The 22,151-nt window shown below is 35.5% G+C and overlaps 1 long non-coding RNA gene across 1 annotated transcript; it reads left to right on the forward strand.

The window, feature by feature from the left end:
* The first annotated feature begins 1,744 nt into the window (after positions 1 to 1,744).
* On the forward strand, positions 1,745 to 16,779 carry LOC308654975. The gene is made up of 4 exons (XR_014023353.1): positions 1,745 to 1,794; positions 15,305 to 15,346; positions 16,333 to 16,421; positions 16,670 to 16,779. It is a non-coding gene; the product is annotated as an uncharacterized lncRNA (long non-coding RNA).
* Positions 16,780 to 22,151: the final 5,372 nt, after the last annotated feature.

The following is a 22,151-nucleotide window of genomic DNA, read 5'->3' on the forward strand; positions in this document are numbered from 1 at the left end:
TCATGATTTCAATTGCCTCGTTATCCTCCTGCATCGTGAATGTTTAAGGTCTTTTCAAGGAAACTTGCAAATCTCATGAATTGCCCCTTTCCCAGAAGCCTCCTCTGGCAGCTTCTTGGGCTTGGGCTGCCTTTTGGGTGATGACCTAGATAATTACTCTAGCACTTCCTTGCTGTCAGGAGTCACAGATTGCTAATGCCATGCATTTCCCTTCTCGATTTATTCCTTCATGTACTGGGACAACATCCTCCAGGAATTTCCTGAAAAGAGGTGTCTTGAGAAGTAAATTTTCTTAGTCTTTATATTTTAAATGTTTTCATTCTACCTTCACTCTTCATTTCTTTTACCTAGAACTTTGAAGAACATCATGCTAATATCTGCTGACATCCTGAATTACTAATGAAAATATTCATGTCATTTTAGTATTTATTCTATTGTCAGATCATAAAAAAAAACTCTAGAGGTTTGTGTTATTTAAAAATTTTTGTGATGTTGGGGATCAAATCCAGGGCCTCACACATGTGAGGCAAATGCTCTAATGCTGAGCTACATCCTCAGTCCCACTCTAAAAGCTTTTAATGTTTCTTCATTCTTGATGTGCTAAAATTTTATAATGATAAATGCAAAGGTAAGTCATTTTTCACTCATTATGCAGGGTATTTAACAGCATTTTTCAATTTGAAGTATCATATATTTCTGTTCTGGGAAATTCTCTTTCATGATTATTTTGGAATTTTCTTTCCTTCCATTTTCCTTCTCTCCCTTTCTCGTGCTCCTGTCAGTCATCATTTATTCTTAATTTCTCATTTTTCTCTTGTATTTTTTCATAGTTCTCCCTTTTTTCTGTTAAGGAAGTTTTTTTTAATATATCAAAATATCCTACTGATTATTTTTATTTACTTCAAAAAGCATGTTTTAATATCCATTGTGAAATAATGACCTTTTCATAGTATCTCTTTCATGCTTATGTTACATTTGCCTTTCAAATATGTCTGAAGATAGTCATTAAAATACTTTTTAAAGTTAACTTCTCCCTCCTGAATTGTTTCCTCTGGGTCCTGTTCTCTTCTTTTGGTTTATCCGATCCCCTGTGTTCATATTTACAGTTTCCTCAGATGATTGGTGATCCTTAGTTATTCCTTTATACTTAAGAATAAAGAATTATAAAAACTGGTTGAAAACACTGTTTCACAGATGGGGTATGCTAGCCAGGTTTCTTTTAGTCACAAATACCTGAGAAAATGAACTTATCAAGAGAAAGGTTTACTTTGGCTCACTGTTTGGTCATTTTAGCCCCATGATTCCTTGGCCCCCTTGCTTTGGGCCTATGGTGGGGCAACACACCGTCGTGGAGCACAATGCAGACAGAGCAAAAGTGTCACCTCACTGCTAGAAGCAAAAGACTGAGATGATGGGTGGGTCCCACGGCCCCTTGAAGGTCATACTCCCTATGATCCAAAGACCTCTACCAGACTCCACGTCTTACAGGTTCTACTATCCCCCAAGAGCACCACCCTGGGAACAGTCCATTAGCACACGGAACTTTGGGAAACATTCAAGGTCCAAACTATAGCATTGGGCATTTTAAGGAGCAATCTGGACTTTACAGTGAGCTTTTGAGCTGGATTGTGGAAAGCTTTGCTCTGGAGCACTATTTGTCAGCTATTGCTGTAATTCTGCTAATGATACTTAATTTCTAAAACTCATGGTTTGTAACAACAGCAAATCTCTCTCTGTCTTTGCATGTCAGTCTGTCATCATGCTGACAAAACCTGCAGGTTTTCCAGACTACAGGTAAGGGGTATGCATGCTCCCCATGTATCATTCTGGGATCTGTGGCTACTTGGGGTTCTTACCATGAAGATGGCAGAAATGCATGAGATCAAGAAAGACAACCTAAATTATTTAAAGCTTCTCCTTAATCACGTACATTAACATTCCATTGGTTAAATCAAGGCACATAGCCAAGCCCAAAATCATTGAGGTGCAATGACTATTCATTCCATGATAAGCCCAGCCAAGGATTGAAGAGAAGGAAGACCTGTGAACTAATAATTTAACCTGCCACAGGTACATGTATGTGTGTGCGATTAATGCTCTAGATTATTTGATTAAGTAAGTAATCATTTTTTTTTCCAAGGAAAATAACAGGCTTTTGTTACAAATCATATACATTTAAGAAAAGGAATTTTTAAATAGAATAATAAGGCAATAGGTTCTACTGGTGCCTCATACAAAGCAAGCACAGGATCAACATCTGAATGCAAAGGTAGATGATTAAAAAAATGAATAAAAAATTAGTTTTAGAAAAAGGAGGCCTAAGGATCTGGAAGTTTCAAAAACATTTATCCTTTTTCTTCCCAAATAGATGAGACAGTTTCAGACTCATTCATGAAAGTACACCTTACCTGCTCTGTATTAATTCTCCTATCAACTAGAGTTGTTCAGTGAATATATTCAATTTTCAACATTATAGTACATAGAAGACTACTTTAAAATTATTATTGTTCACTAAAAAGTGCTACCATGCAGGATAATTTGCTAGAAGAATTTAGGATTTCATAGTATAAATGTTTTAGAATTTAAATAGAAAGTGTTCCATATTTTCAAGATTTAAAAAATAATTTATTTTATTAACAATCTCACTTTAAAAGAAAAAGCACTGGCCTGAAACAGATGGAAAATTTCAGCCAAAAAGGTGACTTTTTCCTGTGTTTGTTGGGCTACCTCTACTGACTTAAATTTAAGACTGAATTTGCAAACATTCTGTAATTAGGAAGTATTTGCACAATGATTTTCTTTTCTAAAAAACTTAAAAACATTTAATATTAGCTAGTAAATTTTATTAAAAATAACTCCTGTGATTAAGCTTTCTGGCAATGATGAAAAATTTACAAAGCCATTTGGGCCAACATCATGGATTCCATTCCTGAAATGAGACCAACTGAATTGTTGTTCTAACAATTGTTCTTGGTTTGATTTCTTTCTGAGAGCTTTCTTATTATAAAATGTTGAATTTGGTAATTCAGTAATGTTAGTGGAATGCAAGTTTTATTGTGCAGTGTGGCACATCCACTCTAGAGAGTATGCTTTAGCTTCACCATCTTATTTACTTTGTTGAAATATTTCCCTCTGTCAGTGAGAGACTACTGTTTAAATGACCAAAAAATTCTATATTCACGTTTTGGCCTGACTACACCTCATTGTCTCTTTGGCCATTAATATCTCTGTTTTTCCTCTGGTTAATTTTTTTTCTCCCTGAATTACTATTTAGAGAAGTGGAAAGAGATTACAGAAAGTTTTTGTTGTTATGAAATGTTTCAGATTTAGGAAGCTTCTATTCTTGAGAGTTGAGATCTCAGGAATAAGCTTGCAATTCATTGAATGCCAAAGCATATTTGTGACAGCCATTAGTTTCTAATCTCTGATTTATTTTGAGAGTGTAGTTCTGTGGAACAAACAGCAAAAGAATTTTGCATACAGTCAAATTTCTAAACTTAAAAAATTATTTCCAAAATAACCTTTTTGTGTATGCTGAAGTGCCAGTCAGGTATTCTTAGTTGTATAGAGAGGATCCCCTTCTATTCATTGTGTTTTCTGTCTTGTAGTAGCATACTTCTATTAGGGACAAAAAAGGATGGTGTAGGAATAAAGTTGACTGCTAAGTTGACAATGGGCAGGGTGTTCTTTCCTCTCTATTTTCTTTTTTTAAATTTTTATTTGTTCATCTTAGTTATACATGATAATAGAGAATCTATTTTGACATATTCATACAAAAGTGGGGCATATATTATTACACTTGTGTATTACTTTCCTAGGATTGCCATAACAAAATCCAATAAACTGGGTGGCTTAAAACAATATAAATAATATCATCCCATAGTTTTGGAGCTAGAAGTCAAAATACAAGGCATCAACAAGGCCATTATCCCTCTGAAAATTGTAGGAGTCTACTTCCTTGCTTCTTTTTTGCTCTGAATCTTGACTTGCATAACTCCAGTTTCTGCTTTGATTATCACATGGTATTCTCCTTTATTCATGTGATATTCTTTTTTTAAAAAATATTTTTTAGTTGTAGATGAACACAATATCTTTATTTTATTTATTCATTTTTATGTGGTGCTGAGGATAAAACCCAGTGCCTCACATGTGTGAGGCAAGTGCTCTACCACTGAGCTACAACCCAACCCCATGTGACATACTTTATAAGGACATTTTGATTTAAGTAATCACATCTGCTATTTCCAAATAAGGTTTTATTCTGAGGTGCTGGAGGGGGGGGTCAAGATTTTAACATATCTTTTGAAGGCGAACATAATTCAGAGTGTAAAGCAGGGAGTAGACTCAAGAGCAACAATGAACTTAGTCAAGAAAAGGCCTTTGCTAGCCTGTATGAAGTGTGTGAAAATTAGGAAAAATATACTTTCTGGGTGGACATATGCCTTACTCACAGCAGCAGAGCAGAGAACAAGGTGGATTTTGGTGGCTCCCTCCTGGGCATGGTGTCTTTATGCAGCATATAAACAGCCCAAATTAACGGTAACCCAGAGGTTTGATGATAATGGTAAGGTATGAATGGTAAGAATGTTAACAAGGACAAGGTTTTGAAAATGAAAAATTTTTGGTAGGAATGGAACAGAGTAGGGATAAAAGATGACGTTCATTCATCTATTCATTCATTCAACTAGTATATATTGAGTATGTGCTTATACTAGGTAATCTGATGGAACTTACTATACAGCATAGAACAGAACAGAGTAGGTGCATTTCCCCTCCCTGTTTAGCTTTTCCACTTTTCTATGCACATGGCAGGGGGTTGAGGTAGGGAGAAGATGGATGAACAAAAAATAGAGGTCCAACTCTAAGTATACAAGCTCCGTACCTGCAGATAACTGATGTGCATACTTCTCATCTTTGGTTATCAATGGCAAATTACCAGCAGGGAGAGCTCAGAAGTCCCTTTTGTCTCAATTTCAACTCTGGTCTAATTTTTTTGTGGTTTGGCAACAGATTTCACCCAGTAAAAGGCCTGATACTTTGGGGGTGCAATATGAACTAAGGGGAGATCCTTAGAGAAAGGGAGGGGGAGCAAAGCCTATGTTCCATAAGAGCTTACTGTAGTGTTCATGGAGACAACTTTGGGAGAGATGGTCATTCATTCAAAAGTAAAAGTTCTTCAGGTTAGCAATCAAAAGTCAGTTTAATTTATTTCCAGTCACCTCTTCTGTACAATTTGTAGAATTTTGACTGGAAGTTGATGTGAAGACTAGTCATAGAAGATGGTACATAGGCGTAATAAATTAAATATATAAAATAACCATAGCTGCATATTCATTATTTTACAATTTTGAAAGCAGGAGAATGTTTATTATTGCACTCCAAATGAGAGTCAGAAAGGTAATCAAGAAAAGAATACACAAATTATTCAATACGACTTCCTTATTTTCCAGCAACAATGACCACAAAAAATAAAAACGGACTTCACAATAGCAATACAAAGTAAATTGATAGTAAGAAAATTGATATCTTGAAAGCTACAAAATTTTCTTGAGAAATAATAAAAAGATGACCTAAATATAGACGTACCATGTTTATAGATAGAACAATGCAGTAGATAAAAATTTGTGAGTCATATGGAAGTAAATGTATGACCAATTCTGGGCCAAATGGCCCAAAAGGCTAGTGCTCAAATTTAACTGAAGAATTCAGAAATTTTATCAAGATTTAAAAACATCGAAACTGAAAGAGACATTCCAGGGATCTTCAGGTCCTGAACCTGAAAGAATGTGAATCTGGGACTCCTGGCAGTTGTTTCCCACCATTTGGAAAAAAACAGTCTGTCGTAGCAGAGGGTTGATCAGTGATGAGACTTAAAAACTGCATGATCTGGAGGCATCAATGTCTAGAGGCAGTGACTAAGTTCTTTGGAGCTACATAACACCTTATTTTATTAATTAATTCATTTTTATTCTATGAACTACTTCAGTATCCTCCCAATAAGTCCTAATGTCTTTCTTTGTTTTTGTTTTCATTTTGCTTAGTTTTGAAACATTTACTGAATGTCTAAGCCTACAAAACAAGTCTTCTTTTGCTCATAGAACTTACATTTGAATGAGCACTAATAGGCTATAAACAAATAAATAAGCAAGAAAATATTAGGTAGAGATAAGGGCTATGATGAAAACCAAAAGGGACCATGGAACAGGAAGTAATAAGAGAACTATGTTAGTTTGGGGTGTCAGAAAATATTTAGTCAAAACCACAATGATGGTTTATGTGGGTACTTTGCATGCCAGACAATGTTTAATATGATTTATAAATATTAACAGTTTTCTCTGGATTTTTTGATCAACAATGGACCAAATTAACTTCAGATCAAATTTCCAGTTGTGTCAAGTTTAGTGTCTGGAATGTGTATAGTTGTAATTTCAATAACAATTCCAAAGTGCTATTTATTTTTTATTTCATTTTTGTTATTTTTTTTTAATTTGGAGAGAACCTGAAGTATCTAGCCAAAAATAAGGAAAAGACAAACAAACTTGCTGTATCAGTTACTAAAGTACATAATAAAAATTATTTTTTTATTGGTTGTTCAAAACATTACAAAGCTCATGACATATCATCTTCCATACATTTGAACTCCCATTTTTTTACCCCAAATACAAGTTGCAGAATCACATCGGTTACACATCCACATTTTTACATAATGCCATATTAGTGACTGTTGTATTTTGAAGGTAGCATAATAAATATTATAATAAAAAATTACTGCGTGGAAGGACTGGGGTTGTGGCTCAGTAGTAGTGTTTGCTTAGCACATATGAAGCAGTGGGTTCAATCCTAAGCACCATATAAAATAAATAACTAAAATACAGGTATTGTGTCCATTTACAACTAAAAATATTTTTCAAAATTATTGTATGGAAATTATACAAGAGGGTTGGGGCTGCTCAGGAGCAGCACACTTGCCTAGCATGTGTGAGGCACTGGATTTGATTCTTAGCACCACTTGAAAACAAATAAATAAAATAATTATTTTACAAAATACTATAACAACAGATAAATTGATCAATCCTGAAGTATAAATGGCCTAGAAACAAGATTCTAATATACATATATAAACATGTACAATATAATGAAGGTAACATAAAAAAGTGGCAATGGGAAGGACTTATAAAATAAATTGAGCTTGATAATTATATAACTCTGATAGACAAGAGTTGTGTGATAATTCCCAAGATTCATGGCTTCTGGTAAGAGCATGCCTTCTTCCAATTATTTAGTCAAACATGAATCTAGGTGCTACTGTGAAGGGATTTTGCAGATTTAAGTTCCAAGTCAATTGGCCTAAAAAATAAGGAGATTATGCCGGTGGATCTGACCTAATCACATGAGTCTGAAAAGGGGACTAAGCTCTTTCTGGAAGGAGATTTGAAGCATGAGCTGGACTCCATATGAGGAAGATTCTTTGTTGGCTTTGTAGATATGGAAAGCCTACAGGAAGAGAGTGGCCCTCAGCCAATAAACACGGCCCTCAGCTTTGGAACCACAAGATCTGAATTCTTCTAACAGCCTCAATGAGTTTGAAAGTGAATTCTTCCCCAAAGTCCCCAGAAAGAAAGGGAGCTCAGCCAATACCTTGATTTCAGCTCTGTGAGATCTTTAGCAGAAATCTCAGTTACATCCTGGTTGGACTTGTGACCTTCAGAGTTATGAGCTAACAAATGCATGTTGTTTGGGGCTACTAAGTTTGATGTGATTTGTTAGGCAGCAATAGAAAACTAATATTTAAAATTTTTTTGATATTAAACATAGAGAATCATATCTTTGTAATATAGCGAAATAAACTCCATGAGTATTGATGCTTTGATGCAAAGAAGGAAGTCAGAAGGCCAAGCTATCTTATTTTTTTCACTTTGTATTATGTAATATTAGTTATGAAAAAGGAATACATGCAATATATATGTGAGATTTGATGCATAATCATAGAATGAACACTAAAGTTCAGAAGTAGAATATTCCCAATGCTGTGAAAGCTATATTCTCCTAACATCATTTCCTTTTTCTGGGTCTCTCTTCCTTTATCCCAACAAGATAAATTATCCTGAAGTTTATTTATGTCTCTTTTGCTTGTGTTTGTATTAATTATAAATGTCATATATACACCTATCCATAGACAAGGTATTGTTCAATTTTGATTATTTATGAGATTTATAGAATATCATATAGATATTGCCTTCTGTGGCCTACTTTTTTCCCATTCAAGATAATGTTTTAAACATTTTACTTCTATTACTGCTTATAGCTTTGGTTCATTCAATTTTAAATCCAATGTGTCAACATATTATAATTTGTCCAATCTTTTGTTACTGACATTCAGATATGTACATTATCTTTGCTATGGTAAACAAGACCTCTATGAATATTCTGGTATAAGTTTCCTGGTTTCTTAGAATATATACCTAGGAGTTAATTTGCTGGATTGTAGGTATGTGAATATTCAACTTTACACTATAATGCCACATTCTTTTTCTGAAGTAATTATATACAATAATAACTTCATTAGCAGCATTTTGGCCAACATTTATTTTTGTTATTTTCCCTAATTTCTGCCTACATACTAAGTATAGCTTGTGCTTCACTGTAATGTTATACAAGAGGGTTGGGGCTGCTCAGGAGCAGCACACTTGCCTAGCATGTAGTGTTAGTTTACATTTCTCTGTTATAAATGGAGCTGAACGCATTTTTATATTTTGAACTGACAACTTTCTTTTGCAGTGCAATGATGCTCCATACTTTTTGCACATTTTTCTATGGAGTTATTTGACTTTTTCTCATTGCTTTAGTTCTTGATGTATTCTGGATACTAATCCTGTGTCAGTTATTTGTGTTGCGGTTTTCCTTAATAGTTTCTGGTTTGACTATTCCCTTTCATTATGGTGTCTGTTATAGATTGTTTGTGTCCCAGTCCCGATCTCCCATTCATATTTTGAAGCCCTCATCACCAATGTAGTGGTATTTGGAGAAGGATCCCTTAGATGTAATTAGGAATAGATGAATAATGGTGGTAGGTCTCCCACGAGGAGACCAGAGATTAGCGCTCTCATGAGATGACTGACACACCAGAGCACTGGCTCTCTGTATCTCTCTGCCATCAGCAAGAAGGCATCCATCTGAAATCCAGTAAGAAAACCCTTACCAGAATCCAGCCAGACTGGCACTCGGATCTCTGACTTCCAGTCTCCAGAAATTTCAAAAAATAATTTTTGTTGGTTAAGCCATCTGGTCTATGATACATTGTTACCCCATTCTGAACTGACTAATATAGTATCTTTTGATGAAAAGTTCTTAAACTTATTAAAACAGAATTTAGAAGTCTTTCTCTCAAGGGTTTCTATCTTATTTAAGAAATCCTTCATTATCCCAATATTATAAGACATTGCCCTATTTTTATTTTAAAAGTTTTAAAGTTTTATCACCACATATGTGGTCTTAATCCATTAGAATTTGATTTTTATATAGGCCATATGTTAGGGACTCAATTTAACTTTTTTTCTACGTGGATAACAAATTGTCTTAACATCATTAGTTGATTAGTCCGTTCTTTCAGGCACCTTTAGGATTGTCTCTGCCAGTAAGACTCCACATGCACATCAAATCAAATTTTTGATCCTCTATTTTGTTCCATTGATCAATTTGTTTATCTCTGTGCTCATATGACAGTATCTTAATTAAGATAATTTTATGATAATAAATCTTGATGTATGATAGATTTCCTGCATTTTATTTTTTCTTCTTCAGGGCCTTTTGCTATTCTTGAGTCTTGTTCATAAAAATTTTAGAATCTGCTTGTTAAATTCCTAGAAAAAAATCTGTTGGGATTTAAAAAAAACCTTTTTGTTTTAAAAAAACTTTTAGTATATTTAAAAATACAGAGAATTGTATATTGAATATATAAGTGTATCCGTGAACTAAATTTAACAGTTATTAACATTTTTCATGTTGCATCTCTATTTTTTCTTTGCTGAATTATTTTAAAGCGAATCAGATGTCCTAACATTTCTCTCATACATATTTTAAAAAGAGGGTGGACATTTTTTGGCATATACAAGATTCCATATTATGCCCAATAAGATTAAAAAACAATTCTTAGTATAATTAATACATAGTCCATATTCAAATTCCCCCATCCCTTCTTTTTATAGTTTGTGTTAACATCTAACATACAAAAAGACCTTTACATTTTATTTGGTTGTTATGTCTCTTAAATCTCTTTTAGTCTGGACAGTCCCCCATTATTTTTTTTTTCATGTCATTAACTTCTTGAAGAAACTGGGTCGATTGTCCTATAGAACATCTTACATTTTGGATATATGTTTAATTGCTTCTTGGGATATCCATTGTCTTATTTCTCTGTTCTCTACATTCTAGATCTTAATTAACTTGTATTAATTTCTTAATACAAATTCATGATACAGAAAACGTCTGGTTGTATCCCTTGCCATGGTGCTAACAAAAATCAGACAAAGCAAGAGAAAGAGAATTTCCAAAAGGAAAAGATGCAGGGCAGAGGGCAAACATGTTGAAGATGTTTTGTGTTTGGACTGATGCATGTAGTAGGAGGTGCATATGCAAAGGTCAGAGTGACAGTAAGGATGTGAGGAGACTGGAAAGTGAGGCAGTTTAATGAAGTGAAGCCTAACATCTGTGTTTAGAAATAGTTTTAGAAGAGGAGGAGATGGAAGAGACGTAGGTCAAAGGAAAAAGTGGAAACCCACAAAGAAAGTCATTTAGTGTGTGCCACGCTAAGGAGCATGCAAACTGACTACAGGCAGAGACTGAACTAGGATTAAAGAGGAAAGTTTGGATAGTAAAGTTCTGGATAGAGGGACTAATGTACTTTACAGTCTGTGTCGGGGAGGGATGATGAAAGGGAGCAACCTGGAGATAAGGAGACAGGTTAGGGTGTTGTGGCAGTGCTATGAATGTGATCTAACTGAAGAGCTGAACTAACTCTGGGGCAGTGTCGTTTCTACAGAAAAGGATGCGTTTGAGAGATAGTGAGGGCATGGAAACCTTAGAACTTGTAGAATTATCCGAACAATGATGACTCCCACATTTCTGGCGTGAGCTCTCTATCTCTGACAGTTTCAATCAGAACATGCTTTCCATTCATCATGGTCAGAACTAAGTGGAAACCACATGCACCTGTAATTGTTCAATTCAGAATTGCTACAGAGAAGACTGCTCTCTCATCAAGTAGTCAGGATAGGCACTAGCAATCATACCTGACGTTCAGAAAGCTCAGTTTTGAGTCTGTTGTACAAGTGAATGCTTTAGGAGTGGGTTAGCTCATTCAAAGAAGCATTGTACAGCAGATTTTGAAGAAGCCTGACACAGACCCCAGGGGAACAACATTTGGGTGATAAGTGAAGGAAGGAGAGCTGGGTTATAGCCAGAATAGTAGGAGAAAAATCAGAAGTAGTGGCATGGAAGGCCTGTGATGGTTTGCTGGCAGTATTAGGCATCTCTTGTGGATAGCATTCTCCCTGTGTCTTCCCATTATCTTCCCTCTCTCCGGTCTCTCTTCACCTGATGTTCTTTTTATCAGGACAACAGTTCTATTAGAGTAGGGGTCCACCTTTATCCAGTATGACTTCGTCTTAGTAAATTCCATCTGGAACACCCTATTTTCTAGGTACTTTATATTCTGAGATACTGGGGGGTTAGGATTTCGACACATAGATTGGGAGGAGGGCACAATTCTAGGTATAACAGATAGTTTGAAGCCTAAGGCTCAGGGTCTTTGAAGATATTTGAAGGGGTTTCATATTTTTTTCTGTGGGAAAGATTTTGAACAGATTAGTTATATAGTTGAAGAAAAGTTAGTTTGATGTCATCTAGTGTTTTATCAGTCAGATTTATATTGAAAGTTAATTTACACTCAAAAGTAGTTTTGGGGCGGGGGAAAACATGAGAGAACTTACATATGGGAAGCCTACAGAATCAACTTATATTCTCACTGGACTAAGGCTACTTTAGGAGTGTAGATGAACAACATCACTCTACAGAACTGTCATCATACAGCATCCCAAAGGAATTAGATACAACTCTCCTTGGTCTTTGTACTAAGTCTGCTGAGTATTTTTATTCTAAGAGGAAGCATGCAATGAGCTATGTTAGGTCAAGGATGTGCTTTTGGGGTTTGGAGCTCTCTTTGACCTCCAGCAACAAAAGGGGTGGTGGTAATCATCTTAAAGAAAATTGGAGTAATGATACTAAATGGATAAATGTTCACAAAAAAAAAAATGTGTTAAGGAGAAGCCAGTGAAAAGTCAACTTCAAAAGTACTATATTAAGTGGCAAGAGACTGAACTAGGATTAAAGAGGAAAGTTTGGATAGTAAACTGCTTGATGATGAGGAGGGTAGGAACATGAAAAATTGAAGGATGCTAATCAAAGTAAGGTGATCAAGAGGAAAAGATCATTTTATAGCAAGGTGGAGAAACATTTGTTGATTTTTAGCTGTCTACCACTTGAACATTCTTCATATTTTAGAAGGATTACCCAAATAGCAAGCAGGGTCCTACTGTGACTATCCATTTTATATGTCCATTTGACTGGGTTGAAGGGTGCCTAGGTATTTGGTTGTACACTATTTCTGGGTTTTTCACTGAAAGTGTTTCTGGATGACATTAACATTTCATTCAGTGAACTGAGGAAGTATATTACCCTCACCAGTGTGGATGGGCATTGTCAATCTGTTGGGGGTCTGAAGGGAATAAAAGTCAGAGGAAGGGAGAATCTAATTTCTGTACTTCCTTGACTGTATGAGCTGGGGCATTGCCTTTTCTTATTTTTGTACTGTGGCTTATACCTTTAAACTCAGACTGAAACTACATTACTGGATTTTCTGGGTCTCCAGCTTGTAGATAGCAGATGTGAAATTTCCCAGTCTGCAAAATGTATATGTGTGTGTGTGTGTGTGTGTGTGTGCGCGCAAACATGCATGCACTTGTGTGTGATATCTCCCATTTGTTCTGTTTCTCTGGAGAATTTTGACTCACACCCTGGAAGCTGAAAGTGTGTGTTCAAAAGCACATGATCTTTCTACACGCAGTAGCTAACCCATAAGTAAGTAAACTAAACTGGGCACATCAGATGCTCTCAGGTGGAATTTTGGTTCTCGAGACAGTGATAGAAAGAGTTAGTGGATGGTCAGAGATTATTGTTTGTGGTAGAGTTGAGAACTCAGCAGCGTAAAAGTAAGTTGTTGGCTGGGGAGGGTGTAAAGCAGCATCCACAGCAGCCTGAGTCTGTGGTGGAGTTGTAGATGTGTCCGAATCCCCTTAGTTTCTGCCTGTTCTCTGGAGCCTGAGAGCTTGAGAACTGGCCCACGGAGCCTTATAATCAATTCATTTTCTGCTGAAGTTGAAGGTTTGTTGTTTTGTTGTTTGGAAAGGTGGATGATGATGTACAGAGGGTATAGTGGGGTCACCATCGACTGGCGTTTTTGTCATGATGAGTGAAAGCAAATAGCATGACAGTCACAGAAAAATGTCCAGAGTCAGATGGATAAGTGCAAGGAGTTCATAAAAGGGGTCATGAGTGAAGGTAGATTTGGTTGTTATCCACCTAGATGTGATCAAGGCAGTTATGACAGTGGATGAATTCCTAGGGGAAGAGAGTAGGAAGAGAGGAAAAAATGGCAAGGGCTAATCTTTGGTTAGCCTGCAGGAAGAGAATAGAAGAAAGAAGTGAACAGTTACCACCACCACCACCACCACAACACACACACACACACACACACACACACACACACACGTGAACAAGGGCATTTACAAATATGGGCAAGAAAATGAAATAGTTCAAGATATAGATGTTAAGAATGGAGAGAAGTTCAAGGAGAAGCTGAAGGGTCAAATGAGTCATGAAGTGTTCAATGAGAATGAGAACTAAGTAATTTATTAAATTTGTCACTGCTTACTGACTTAGTATGTTTTCTGTTGCTGCAACTGAGCCTGGGTAATCTATACAGGAAAGAAGTTAATTTTGCCCATGTGCTGGGCATGGCATCAAACACATTCTCATCAGCTTCCCAATTACCCATCAAGTGGCTTCTGAGATTATGCTTGTTTTATAAAGAGACAACCGAGGCTTAGACAGGCTAATTTGTCTAACATTTGAATTTGTACTTTTATATCTATGATTCTAGGAGACCATGATCTTTCAGGATTGATTGATACTCTGTTTGATGTTTTTAAAAATAATTCTTGCACAAAGCAGAACCAGAAGTCTTGATTACCCATCCACTTGAAAACTAAAAATGTTTAGGTCTGTTTTGAGGAACTGGAGCTAACCAAACTTTAGATAAGTTAAGAAACACAATCCGATATATAAATGTGAATAAGATAGTTGTCAACACTTTTGAAAGAATGGGACACATTATATTATTAACGTTTGCTTTCCAAAAGCTTTCAAAAATATAAAACTCAGACTCTTGAATTCAAAATGCTTTGGGATTCTTAGCCCTTTCCGTGATTGTAAAACTAGGTCACTGTGTAACGTTCAAGATTTTTTTTTTTGTTCTTAAGCTTTAAGAAATTATGTTGACATTGGGATAAAGACTTGTATTTATATCTTGAAAATCTGATAAAGATGGTAAATTGCTGTTTACTCAGTCTGAGGAAAATAGACTGTTAGAGAACTCTGAGCTGACTTTCTTCAATAGTTGAGCTTGTTAATACTTCTATAATGTCAGGAAAGTGAGAAAAATTTAAAGGGTTTAAAGTCTCTCCTGTCCCCTCTAACACCTCTCTCTAATGGGAATTATTAAGACCCCTGGAGAAGTCGGAGAGCCTCGGGACTAGTCCAGATTCTAGAGAATTCAAACAAAATATTCCTGAACCTGTAGAGCCAAGTGAATTTTCTTTGGCTTAATTTATTGCACCCATTGACATTTCTCAGAATTTGATCCACCAAACAGTATTCTTTGGACTATTTAAAGATACTCCTTGAAAACCAGTGCTCTGTTTAAATACTTGTAGGTAACTGGGTGAAGAAAAACTGAGAAAGAAAGTTTTAAGGTGTAGTTCTCAGTGAATAGTATTGAATATGCACAGAATTTTTTGATCAAGAGACATTTATTAAGCAGCTTCAGTGGGCCAGACACTACGGTAGGCCTTAGAGAAGCATCTTTCCTAACCTCAGGGAAGTAAGAGCTGGTGAAAATCTCCTGTAAATCAGCAAGCAGATGGATGGTAAGGTATGAAGAGCTTCTCATTTTTTTGGTCTTGTTCTTCAGCAAACTGTCACCAATTTTATTCCCTCCTCCAGCTTTACTGAGGTAAAACTGACTGAAATTATATAAATGTGATATGTACAACATGACATTTTGATATACTAATACATTGTAAAATGATTATCATGCTGCATTTAGACCACAAGAATCTTCCTCTCATCCTCTCTCTTTCTCTCTCTCTTCCCTGTATTTCCTTTTCTCCTTCCTTCTCCCCTTGCCTTCCCCCTCCCTTCTTTTTCTCTTTTGTTGGTGGAGCATCTCCAAGGTAAGGGCTGCAGAGGAAAGTACTTTGGATAAATGTAAGACTACACTGATTAATTGATTCCCTGGATAATAGATATTTTCAGTGTTTTCTCTAAGAAGTCCAGATGTTAGAAAGCAAGGCCAGGATGAGCAAGCAATGAAGTTGACCCAGCTGATGACTGTATACATCAATGTTTGTATACAACAATGTTTTCCAAACACATTGGCCAAGGTGAGATCAGTCCTGGGGAACACAGGGCCAAGATGAGAAACAGAATACTTCAAAGTGGGGAAGGTTTTAAAGGTACTTAGAAGTTTTCAAAGTACCAGTAATCCAACTTGAATTCTAAACAGAGGGATTCTGTGGGCACGGACTCTTCTTTCCTGTCTGAGATGGAGGGAGGTGCCACCAAGAGACACTTTGTGCTGATACAGTTAAAAGGCTCCACTTAACTTCTCTCTGTGGAAAAGAACCAAAGAACTAGGAGGCAGAGTTTTGAGATGGTGGGAGCAATGAGGTGGGAGAATAACACGAGTCAGCCACAAAAGTTGGATTTTGGCAATAATTTCCAGCCAAATATACGCATAACTTAACTTACATATCAGGGAAGGACCTGTTGCCCATAGACCTTCAACACTATTTTACAAAACAAGTGACTATTTTATGGTCACTTGGCATCAGAAAAGGACAGGCTTTGAATTTAGACAGACCTGAATCTGAAACCAAACTCCTTTGCTTTCTGTTGGGTGCCTGTGGTTTGTAATTGTTGTGTTTTCAACTATTGCAGAGGATGAAAGCAATTGGGAGTTTGTCCTCAAAGAGTGGATTTGAATGGGACATATGGCATGCGTTTTTATTCCTGATCCAATGAAGAAAGTGAGTAAATACAAAATGAGTATCATGAAGAGATATGTTCGGTTCATAATTTCATTTACTTGAAAGAACAAGGACCTCTATTGGTCCCAGTGAATCAAATTTCTTTGGAAAAAATATTTTATCTCCAAACACATAAAATTGCACATCTTCACTTCAAATGTATTTCTAACCAATTTTGCCTTGTCTGTTAAAATTAGGCATTAAATTGTTAATGCCATTTCTAATACTGAATAATCTGTGTTTTCTAGGTTTCAGCCTGCTTTCACATCTGTTTTCTCATTTGTTCCTTGTAACACTAAATTCTGCTAAGAAAGGTCCTCAGACTTTCTTTTGACAGATGAAGAAACTGAAGCTCAAGGTCAGTGGACCAACTTCTGCAAATGAAGCAGAATTGGAAATAAAAAGCAAAGTTTGTTTTAATTCCTGTGTTCTTAATTACAGAATGTTATTTGGGTCTGAGAGTCTTAAAAAAAGCTACACATTTATTGCAAGAGAACAGTGAATCCAAATAATTTTGCACCAGAAATGAGCTATAGGCTGAAGAGACACATTCTCCCACATACATTCCCTATTATTTCTTTATGCAGTTAAGATGCTATTGTGACAAATATTAATGTAATTTCATTAATGTGTAATCAATTCACATTTTTTTGTTGTGTATTTTATTCAACCATCATATGGAGTGTCTTACCATTATTATTTTTAATGTGGAAAATGAATCCTTGCTGCTGCTCTTCTAGAAAGAAAATTATCAATGGTTTAAAATAAAATGCAAGTCAATTGACTGAAAATAACATTGCAGAAAAAGCTGCAGTATTGAAAAGAACTAATATAATACTACCCCCCCCGAAAACCCCCCAAAACCACACACACACACACACACACAACAGCAACAACTTCTTACTGGTCACTACTTTGCAAGCCTGTGACTTCTTTGTAGTCTAAAATACTATTTTAGTCTATACCCAAAAGTCTGGAATTCTTATATTGATACACATGACCAAATTTTCCTTCATCCAAGTTTTTGATGAGATAGGACATAGAAGTCCTGTTTCTACCTTTATTTTTGCAGTTGCTTTAAAAAATATTATGAAATATTATAATACTTAATATTAGGTGATCTGGAAAAAAATCTAATTTTCCATTAGAATGAACTAAAAACTAGTTCTGTTGCTATTGCATGAAATGATAAAACCTTTCTATTTAACTTCTCCATTAAAAGAAGCAACTTTTAAATTAGATTAAAAAATATCTGTCTTGGGTCAGAAGAAAACAGTGGCAGACTACAAAGGAGATCACACGAGAGAAATGTGAAATAAGAAAGGGAATCATGTCAGTCCCTTTTGTGTCCCTCTCTCCCAGTCCCATATCACTAGGAAACTTTACACAGTACTTTTAAGAATTGTGCTGGTAAATACTGGACAGACTGCCCATAGCAAACTAGGAATCATTTTCTTCCTACTTAAACAACAGAGGCAAATAGGAGTGGGTTTAGTAATGTGTACTTTAGAATAAAGAGTCTTAGGATTCTTTTGCTATTGCCTCACACTTTTGAACTCTTTGTATTAGTAAAACAGATTACAAGTTTAATTGCTTTCTTCTTCTTCTTTTTTTTTTCCAAACTGGGGATTGAACCCAGGAACGCTCAACCACTAAACCACATCCCTACCCTTTTTATTTTTTGAGATAGAGCCTTGTTAAGTTGCCTAGGGTCTTGTTAAGTTGCTGAGACTGGCTTTAAATTTGAGATCCTCCTGCCTCAGCCTCCCAAACTGCTGGGATTACAGGTGTGTGCCACAATGCCCAGCTAGCCACAAGAATGGTATCCTAATTGGAATGGGTTGTACTGCATGTATGTATTATATGTCAAAATATGCTCTACTATCATATATATCTAAAAACAACAACAAAAAATCCTAAAAAGAATAAATGAAAAACCTATTAAATAAAAACAAAAAAGGCAGAAGGAGTAGAAATTCCCCTCAGTATGTGAAACTTGCATTAACCCTTGTGTTTGAACTCTTTCAAATGTTTCACTATTACAGAGATGGGGTTGACAGAAGCAAGTGTTGCCAAATATGCAAATAGGGGAGAATAATTTTTAAATTTTTATTTTATAAAAGACAAAAACGACTTTAAGAGATGAAAATTTATAAAAGAAGACTATTTATTTAAAGAAGATAAAAGGTTGATTATTCTACCCCATTAAAAAATATTTTCCCCTCATAAAGCAAATGATATGTGGAGGTTGCTACATAGGATCACAAAAGCATCCAAGAAAATAATTTAAAATGATTTTAAACAAATAAAAATCACAGTGTGATTTAATATTTTTAAAAATGACTGACAAAATCGTATCTTTTTAGGAATTCAAGAGGGCTAGAATCATGTTTAGGTTAAGTACAGAATAATTTAGGTATTGGAGGAATAGGGGAAGGTAGCTAATAACTTGGAACCATATTTTTCAGGCTTTTAGATAGGTTAAGTTGCTTTTTATTTATGCGAAATTACATATTATTTTAAAATGTATGCTCTACCTGAGGGCAAATAACATAGAATCAATTCTTGTTATTTGTGGTAGTTAAGTTTTTATAAAGTCACTTAAGCACAGAGGTGAAAAATAGTGAACTTCTGTTCCCCAGGAAACACTAGGTTTGTTCCTGTGAACCTCTGGCCACATTTTCAATAACTGATCAATATGTAACCTTATTTTATGAGTGCTTCTGTTTAAAGATGCCTTATGCAATAGATATTGTTGATTCATTAACATTGAACTCAGAACCAAGAGTACTATAACTCAGGTCTGAATGAAGCTTCTCTAACACAGGTAGCTTCTCTACATGGCACATCAATCAGCCTTCCTGCACTTAGGAACCCTGGATCATACTTAGTGCTATGTGTGGAGAAAGCACAAACATGAGAAAGCCATAGCACTAAACGGACCATGGAAAAAAATGCTTGTTTATAGTACAATAGCTGAAATAAGAGGGTCAAGTATCCCCACTGGGAACATGCAACAAACTTTTCACTGATCTATACTTTCCTTCAAATGACAACAACAATTGTGTATCAATTTGTGGTTACAAATTAATTTTAGTGAGTCAGAGAATTTTCAAATCTGGAACCCATGAACAACAAGGCCTGACTGTATCTCGTTCATTTTGTGCCACTTGGGACTGTACTGTTTCTTGGCATAGTAAGAGCACAATGCATACATGTTGAATAGATAGAAATAGTGACCCATAATTTTGAAATTAACATCATTGTATTTGCTATTCTGTTTTGTGCTCTTAAGAATTTTGTGATTTTCTATAAATAGAACATGAACGTTGTAAACATTTTAGAAAAACACAAGAACTTGTTTGGTTAGGCTCACAATCATTTCCCTTGAAATGTTGCTTGCTCACTTCTGTCATCCAAAACTGATTTAAAAATCTGCTTCCAACATAAATTTCGGTCCTTTGTAGTGTTAATCCCCCTTCCTTTGGAAACATTTAAGATATTTTTTTTTCTTTTTGGAATTTTGAAAATTCACCATATTAACTTAGTCTCTGACTTAGAACATTTGTATATTTCTATAATTCTGGAAAATATCCTTCTATTTCATTGTCTATATCTTCTGCATTCTCCCACTGTTATTTATGGAATTTATATTAAATATGTTCTAAACTTCTGAATCTAGTTCAAATTCCTCTTGAAGTTTGTTTTATGCATTATTTCTTTGTCCCTTCTTACTATGTTCCATGTTATAAGTTGACTTAAATTTCCAGCTCACAAATTTACCTTCAGCTATGACCATTATGCTATTCAGTTCACAAATTGTGTTTTAAAAAATATACATATGATTAATTAATCAACTATATATAATATCTCTCTTTATGGATGTTTAATTAGATACACATGTATATACATATAGAATCAATTTAAAAAATATTTTTTAGTTGTTGATGGACCTTTATTTTATTCATTTATCTATATGCAGTGCTGAGAATCAAACCCAGTGTCTCACACATGCAAGGCAAGTGCTTCACCATTGAGCCACAACCCCATCCCTAGAATTAATGTTTATACATAGCATGAAGTGTACTGAACTAGGACAAAAGAGGATGGACACCTGAGGAATTTTCAGGAAGCAGGTTTACGGATTGTAGGGTCAGAGAGTGCTAAAATTCTCCGGACAAAGATTTTAGAAACTCTTTGAACTTTATACCCAGTGGGGAGGGGGAGTTTGGAGATACACAGGACAAGTCATTTCTGTTTTCATCCTCTAGACCAGACACAGGTTTCACAGGTTTTTTACCAAGAAAATACAGGTTTTTGTACAACGAGCTTGTAGACTAGCTCCATCACACGTTTTGTGTGCAAACCTGGCATTTACTAGAAAGAGGAAGCTTCAAACCACAAGAAATCCTGCCTATCTGACAAGAAGAGAAGCTTAATTATGGCAGGAGTCTTTTGAGTGGGGATCTCTGGCCTGCTTCAGTACAATTGCATTCTTTTGCATGTGGTTATCTAATTGTCCCAGAACCATTTGTTGAAACGATTATTTTTTCACCATTAAATATTCTTTGTACCTTTTCAAAAAACAGTTGGCCATAAGTGTAAGGTTAATTTCTGGATTTTCAATTCTAATGAATTGATTCACATGTCTATCCCATGTCAGTGCTACACCATCTCGATTGCTGTTGTTTTAAGTTCTGAAATCAGGAACTTCAAACTTTGTTCTTCATCTGAAAACTTTCTTTCTCCATCTTTGTTCTTCTTTTTTAAGATTGATTTGGCTTTTCTGGTGCTTTATGTTTCTATTTTCAAAAATAGTAGCTGAGATTTTGGTAGGGTTTACATTGAATCTGTAGATTTTTAAAGTGTTGTTGACAATACTCGGTTTTCCGCATCCATGCTCATGAAATGTCTTCCCATTTATTTAGATCTTCGATCACTTATAGCATTTTTGCAGGTTTCAGTGTATAAGTCTTTTGTTCGATTTATTCCTAAGATTTATTTTTTGTTTTCATAATATGTAAGTGGAATTAGTTTCTTCATTTCATTTGGATTGTTCATCTATAATATCATGAAATACAAGAGATTTTTGTATAGTACTTTTGTATCCTGTTGCCTTGATGAACTGTTCATTAGTTCTAATAGCCTGTGTGTATATTCCTTAAGACTTGATATATAAGGCAATGTCATCAGTAAATAGAGTTTTACTTCTGCCTGTCTAATCTGAATGGATACCCTTAATTTATTTTTCTTGCCTAATTTCCTGGGTTAGAATCTCAAGCACGATGTTGTATCAGTTTGATATACACACTGTGTGCGTGGAGTAGGGAGTGTTGAAGACTATTCAGGTAAGGTAAGTCACATGGGTGGCTGCTTCACGTCTATGTGATTGACCTCCAGTAGAAACCTTGGGCTCCAAAGCTTGGGTGAGCTTTTCCTGTTGGCAATACTTAGTACATGTTGTCATACATTATTACTGGGAGAATTAAATGCTGTCTGTAAAAACCCCAGCTGAAAAGGACAACTGGAAACTTGTGCCTTGTTTCCCTAGACTGTCTGTCATATGCATTTTTTCCTTTTTCCTGATTTTAATCTATATCCTCTCCCTGTAACAGACTGCAGTCATGACTCTAAACAGTGTTTCTGAAATCTCGAGTCTGGCTAGTGAATCACTGAAACTGAGTGTGGTCTTTGGGACTCCCAACACACGCTAATTTAGATTCTTTGTCT

This window comes from Spermophilus citellus (assembly GCF_964194105.1).
Source record: "Spermophilus citellus genome assembly, chromosome: 8".
In the NCBI taxonomy this organism is placed as follows: Eukaryota; Metazoa; Chordata; class Mammalia; order Rodentia; family Sciuridae; genus Spermophilus; species Spermophilus citellus.